The sequence below is a fragment of the Pleurodeles waltl genome, chromosome 5, assembly GCF_031143425.1.
Source record: "Pleurodeles waltl isolate 20211129_DDA chromosome 5, aPleWal1.hap1.20221129, whole genome shotgun sequence".
Taxonomy (NCBI): domain Eukaryota; kingdom Metazoa; phylum Chordata; class Amphibia; order Caudata; family Salamandridae; genus Pleurodeles; species Pleurodeles waltl.
This window is the reverse complement of record NC_090444.1, coordinates 1,603,636,191-1,603,642,856: the sequence shown is the minus strand read 5'-3', so window position 1 is coordinate 1,603,642,856 and position 6,666 is coordinate 1,603,636,191. Positions and strand designations below refer to the sequence as shown.

The 6,666-nt window shown below is 44.4% G+C and overlaps 1 pseudogene; it reads right to left on the bottom strand.

The window, feature by feature from the left end:
- Positions 1 to 959: 959 nt before the first annotated feature.
- LOC138297570 (U2 spliceosomal RNA) lies at positions 960 to 1,139 on the bottom strand (annotated as a pseudogene).
- Between the last annotated feature and the right edge of the window lie 5,527 nt (positions 1,140 to 6,666).

Below are 6,666 nucleotides of genomic sequence, written 5' to 3'. Positions count from 1 at the left end.
CCTTTCGCCTCTTTTCCCCATCTCTTGGCAAGAGCTCAGCCAGTGGCGAAAGGAAAAAAGAGGCCCTGGCGTCAGGGTGTCTCCCGGCTCCCAGAGTTCTCAGCAGTCGCCTCATTATGCGTCCATTAGCATACCCACGTTGCCCAGTTTCTAGTTTTTGCATGCCCCATCCCCTTCCTGTCCACTGGGTCCAGCCCCTGGGTGGGAAGGTCGGGCCACCCCTGGACAGCAGCCTGGCAGCAAGCGGCCGGCTCCTCGCCCGCCAGGGACTCTGCTTAGGCAGAGCTTAGGCCTATAGATAAGGCTCGGCCGTTCGTGGACGGACTGGGGGCGGGCAAAGAAGGAAAAGGACTCTGTCTTTTCCTTCTGCCTGGAGAAGACCTGGACAGTGTCCACTTCTTCTCTTCTGCCAAAGGCAGCTGCCCCCCCCCTATATATATATATATATATATATATATATATATATATATATATATATAATCTATCTCTCTCACACTCTCTCTCTCTCCTTCCTTTCCTATCTTGCTCTTTTCTATCTCGCTCCTCTTCACTTGCTGAAAAACACGGGTAGATGAAGAAAGGCCTCTTGCCCTCTGCTTTGCCTCTTTGCCATCACTCGCTACCCCTGGGAAATGGATCCAAAAACAAAACACTGCTGAAGATGCAGTCTTTTTCTGACATTTTTCTCCACCAGAAGTGAAGCCTCTGAGCAGAAGACAATAAAAATAAAAATAAAAAAGGGGGGGGGGGGGGGGAGTCAGGGAATAAAATACCACAGAAATATAAAACGGAATGAATAAATAAATAACGACATAAATAAAACAAGACACGGCTGCCACAAAGTGGCCAGGTTGGTTTTATTTACACACAAAGACATTAGCGTCACTTTACAGAGAGACAGTGAAACGCTACTTTTGCTTTTCAATCTTTTTTTTCAACAGCATGTTTTTCCCCGGGTGGGGAAGTGCACCATTCCTGGAGGTACTGCAATACCAGGTTGATGCGTGGAGTGGACAGAGCAAGCTCCTATTCCATCTCCCTGTTCCAAAAATCAATTTAATATATGGTCCCCAGATAGAGGACGTATCAGATATTAAACTGATAAGAACAGATTATTTTTTTTTTTGTTGTAAAAATATTCTTTATTGAAAATTTTAGTGCATATTTACATTTTAACCAATCCCGAACCATACGGGTGGTGATACATTTGACTTGTCATGCCTTTATCTGTTAGGTCCATGTCAAGTTTACAAGATATTCAAAATACACATTTCCAAAAAAAAATTCTGTGAGTTTCATAATTTCTCTATTTACATACTGGTAACAATTTTAAAATGACTCAAATTTTGTAGAGTGTCTGAGAAGGTTTACAACTGTGATTTCTTTTTTAAGGAACCCAATCCTTCCAATTTTTTTGTTTCCATCTTTTTTCTGCTTCATCTTTACTACAGGATTTATAATCTATCCAGTAGTATGTCATTAATTTGTCTAAACTTATTTTAATACAATCTTTAATTGTAAACTGTTTATGTTGATATATCCCTAAATTTCTAGTGATCCACAACCCTTCTTTAATGCAACACACAATTTTCCACAATAATAAGTTTTTTGTGTTTGGCAAAGAAGAAGAGATTCCATAAAGAATGAGTTCATAGTCTATAGATCTTTGTCCGGATATCCCTTTTATCAAAGGACCAATTTTTTTCCAAGTTTCTTGTGCAAAGGAACAGTTCCAAAGAAAATGTAACACCGTCTCATCTGCGTGGCAATTCTCCCGTGGGCATCTTGGTGTTGCTGACAGGCCTCTGTTATGTTGAAAACTTTTTAAAGGAAGTCCTTTATGAATTGTTAGCCAACATAAGTCCTTTTGGCTGTTTGTCAGTTCAGGGTGGTTGGCTTTCTTCCATGTTTTCTTTGACTGCTCCTCGTTGAGATTGTTTGCTGGGGAAAGAATCTCGGTCCTCCTGATGGCTGCTTTGAAAGTCTTTTTGTTGGCAAAATCATCAAAGTCCAAATGTAAATGTCTTAGATTTTTAAAAAAAGGCATTTGGAATGGCATTTTCTGCAGGTACAAGTTTATATTTTCTAAAAATGTTGTTTACATGATATTTTACAAAACATGCTGTTAAATTACGTTTTTCTTTGTTTAAATGCAATAAAAGAGAAAAGAAATATGTCATAGTAAAATGGTACAAATTTGGTAAGTCTTTCCCTCCATTGTTTAATGACTTAAAAACAATTTCTCTCTTTATTTTTCCATTTTGGAGGACCAGAAAAAAATGCACAACAGTTTCTGTAGTTTATTTAAAATCTGCTTCTGTGGAGGGAAAATCATTGCATAATATAGAATTAAAGGTAAGATCACTGCTTTTATTACCAAAATTTTACCAACTAGGGTTAAAGATCTAGTTTTCCACAACCCTAGCTTCTGCTGTGTTTTGTTTATTACCGAATCCCAATTGACTGAACCTGAAGTGTCTTTTGAAAAGAGGACGCCTAGCACTTTAATAGGTTGTGTTGTTGTGTTTACCTGTATATGTGCTAGATTGTCCCATCTACCTATTGTTAGGCAGTTGCTTTTCTCCATGTTGAGTTTAAGACCTGAAGCTTGGGAAAAAATGTTTACATGTAAAATTGTTCTTCTTACAGATTGAGGCCCATATTTATACTTTTTGACGCAAAACTGCGCTATCGCAGTTTTGCGTCAAAAAAATTTGCGCCGTCTAACGCCATTTGGATGCGCCATTCGGGCGTCAAATTTATACTTTGACGTACGGCGGCGCAACCAACAGGTGGGAGTCATTATTTCGTGACGCAAACAGCGTCGGTCTGTTGTAAGGGAAACCCACGTAAAAGGGACGCAAATCACTGTGGGTCGATTTACGACAGCGCAATCGTGAAAACGCCGGTTTTTTTCACGCTATTGCGTGACATTTTTGCGCGAAAACTGCACTTACAGGAGAGGAGACCCAAAATGGATCCCAGATGCCCCAACAGACCCCAGGAGGATGAGAGCAGACCAGGACCCAGCCAGGAGGAAGCATACAGGAACCAGGACATGTTAAAGAAAAAAAGAAAGTGTCGCTTCAGTGCAGAGGAGCAGGAAATCCTGGTGAAAGAGGTGACGGAACACCAGCACCAACTTTTCATATCCTCAAAATTGCCACTCAGTAGGATAGAGGCCATCTGGAAAGAAATTGTGGACAAGATAAACAGTGTGGCTGAAGAACGCCGGACAGTCACCGAGTGTAAGAAACGCTGGCATGACTGTAAACGTAGGACCAAAGAGAAAATGGCCAGGAACAGGAAGGCAGCAATGCAGACTGGAGGGGGGAGTCCAGCACAACAGGAGGCCCTGGACCACATGGAGGAGATGGTCGCAGCCGTCATCCCGGAGGAGATCGTCATAGGGATACAAGGACTGGACAGCGCAGACTACCACGACACTACGCACATGCAGGGTAAGTCGCATGGGGAATTACAATGCAATAATGGGGACTGTAAGCAGGGGGGGGATACCTACTACACAATGCATGTAACTTAGCACATATATGAAGTGGCATGGGGAAAGGGGCACGGCAGGGGGGAATGCCCAGTACTGACCATAGCCGGGGCACGACAAAATACTGCCACCACTACAGTCCCACGGGGACATCCTGTAATTACAACAAGAGAGCCAAGGGAAACCAGTGACAGGTGGGAAGGACACTACCCTGAATCCACATCCAGGCACTTGTTTTGCACAAACTATTCCCCATCAACTAGGTCCTTACCTGTAATGCAGTAGCAAATACAACAACTGCAACTTAACTGCCACCACAGTTGACAATAACACCTCTCATCTCTGGGCAGCTATAGTACCAAATGGCAGGAACCCCACCCTGGAACATACATTCCTAAATTAGGGGGTGAGGATGACATCTGCAACTACTCCTAGAAATAAGACAAAGGTACCAGTACACTTAAATGCCGAATGTCCATAACTGACACATACATAAGCCTAAGTAAACAGCAATAGGAGCCACACAGCACTAACGACACACACATGCTGCATACGTCAGGGTCCCTCACGTGCCTGCCTAACAATGCTACATCACAAATGTCATACTGCTCAGACAACAACATTGACGAGGGGACACAGGCAACTGGTCAATGAAACACATCTGCACAGTCTAACCAAAAAATAGGACATTCATACGATAAACAGGCCAATCCAGTAAGACACACATGAGACCCCATCAGATACAAACATCAACAATGTTTACATCCATACCACATCCTAACATTGACATACATAGGTCATGCCACCTAACATGTACAGATCATGCAATGTGAATAAAAAGTGTATGGTGCAGGGCCTGTGAGGCAAGTGTGCTGGCAGGGCAGTCACAACACCCACAGTCAGTCAAAGTGTAGCGTGGCAAGTGAAACGTATACTTTGCGCAATAGCCTCAGGCTGGAGGCCTTTGTGCATCTTACCCTGAATGTACTTATACTCATTTGCTCACATCTAAGTGCCTCAGAGCACTTTGCACTAAATGAATCTCATTGCCCTTCCTATCAGTTAATGTAGCAAATAGTCAGTCCTAAGGTGTTGGCAATTAGTCAAATCACCCTGTTTTGCCTACTTCTGCACTGGAGTTTGCCAGAACATATTCACTCTGTGCCCCAGTCAAGGATACCGTCTGGTTCGTTGATGATAGATGGGGTAGGGGTTAAGGTTTGCCATTCCTGCGTAGGGAAACTTTGTCATCACAATGACATATGTCTTTTAAATTCACTTCCTCGTCTCAAGACACGCATGGGGGAGTTTACAAACAGAAAATCACATCTAGATGCGGCCTGCCTTGCTGCTGATGCACAACCAGATCCCAGCCCATTCCTCTGATATGAGGGATGATGTCTCCCCTGTGATTCAGACAGCCAAGCTCCAAACTTAACATGCAGTGCTATATATATAGAACAAGCAGAGGGAGAGTAGAAACTGTTAGGCACCATGGTAGCTGTGTACCAATGTATTACTCTCCTGCGGACTATTTCAGTTCTAACTGTGTGTATTGTTTTGGTTATTGGGGCTCACACCTAAATTCCTACAAGTCAGTTGTACAATGAAACTTCATATCAAACAAATCCTGTCTGTGTCATTTGTGTATGGGAACATACCGGAAAAGATAGAAATGTGTAGGACCTGAGTGACCACCACTTCCCTGAGAAGTCCCAAAGATGTCATGGGCTTGGACTTCTAAACATTCCTCTGTTGTGGGAGACCAGAGGCACTGCTAGTCTGTCTGAGCTAAATAGAATATCTGGGTGACCGAGTTATTTACAAGTGGGTCAAACTTAGTCCCCCACACCATTAGCTATCCTGCTGCCTAGAAAGCCAAGAATCACATGTAGGATAATGAGAGCCCACCCAAACAAATGTCCCTCCATAACAATAGTGAAACACCGAGGGAGGAGTAGGACAAAAAAATGCGTATTCCGAAATAATTACAAATCAACACCTAGAGATGACCTGGCAGGCATGTCTGATAGCTCCATATCATATATGTGACACACAGGTGGGCCATAGGCCTACAACAATGCCCTATGACAGACAGCAGATACCAAGACAAAATCAGAGTACAAAGTTAAGGCATCCAAAGGCTTGTATCTTAGTGCTAAATGATCTCAACACAGACACACTAATTGTACCCTGTTTCTTTGCAGAGGAACACGGATCTCCTGCCGATATGCCTGTCCATGAGTTCCCTGATGACATGGATGACTAGACCATCAACCTCACACAAGAGACCATTGACATGGTCCTCGAAAGCCTCCAAACCCCCCCTTCAGTAACAAGGAGGAGCCAAGAAGAAGCAGCCACCACAGTAGAACCACCCGCCACCCCAATTGTAAGACCTGCCAGCTCCAACACAGCTGAGGACTCTGACGACACTGGCACCAGCTTCGAAAGAACAGTCGTTGGGGTCCAGCGGGAGCTGGCCAAGGAGGTGCGGGTGGGGATGCAAACTATGGCAGCCAGCCTTGAGGGGGTGCGTTCGTGCATGCTGTCAACTGCTGATCAGGCAGCTGCAATGCAAGCCAGAACATCGCTGTTGGAGGAACTTTTAGTAACACAGAAGGCAATCTGCACAGCTGTCATCCAGTTGACCAAACAACTCCAACAGCAAGCCAGTCAGCGTGTGCACGATTGCAACATCGAACCCCTCAGGGCAGACCTGGCTGCCTACCATCGGGATGTGGCTGCCATTCTGAAAAACCAGCACGCTCTCCTTGCTGCAGTACTGCCCTTCATAACTGGACAGGGATCAGCCCCCGGGATGTCTGCCTCCATGTCTTCTGACACTGAGGTGTGTGTTGCCCCTTCAAAACCAACAACAACAAGGACACACCAGGCAACACACACATCAGAAGAAGAAGACATGGAACAGATAACATTCACTCGCAAGAGTACCCGGAAGCCCTAGTCCCTGCACCATGCCCTACTCTGACCAAGGTCCTACGTTTTGACACATGCCAGCCTCACTCCAACTACCCTCAATGACTGTTCGGCAATCTACTGTTTAACTTGTCCACATTGGCTGTAAATGTTTCTCTCCTACCATTTGGCAATTCCTGTTCCTCTGCACCGTCTGTGACATCACCCCAGCATGTCAGGAGCAT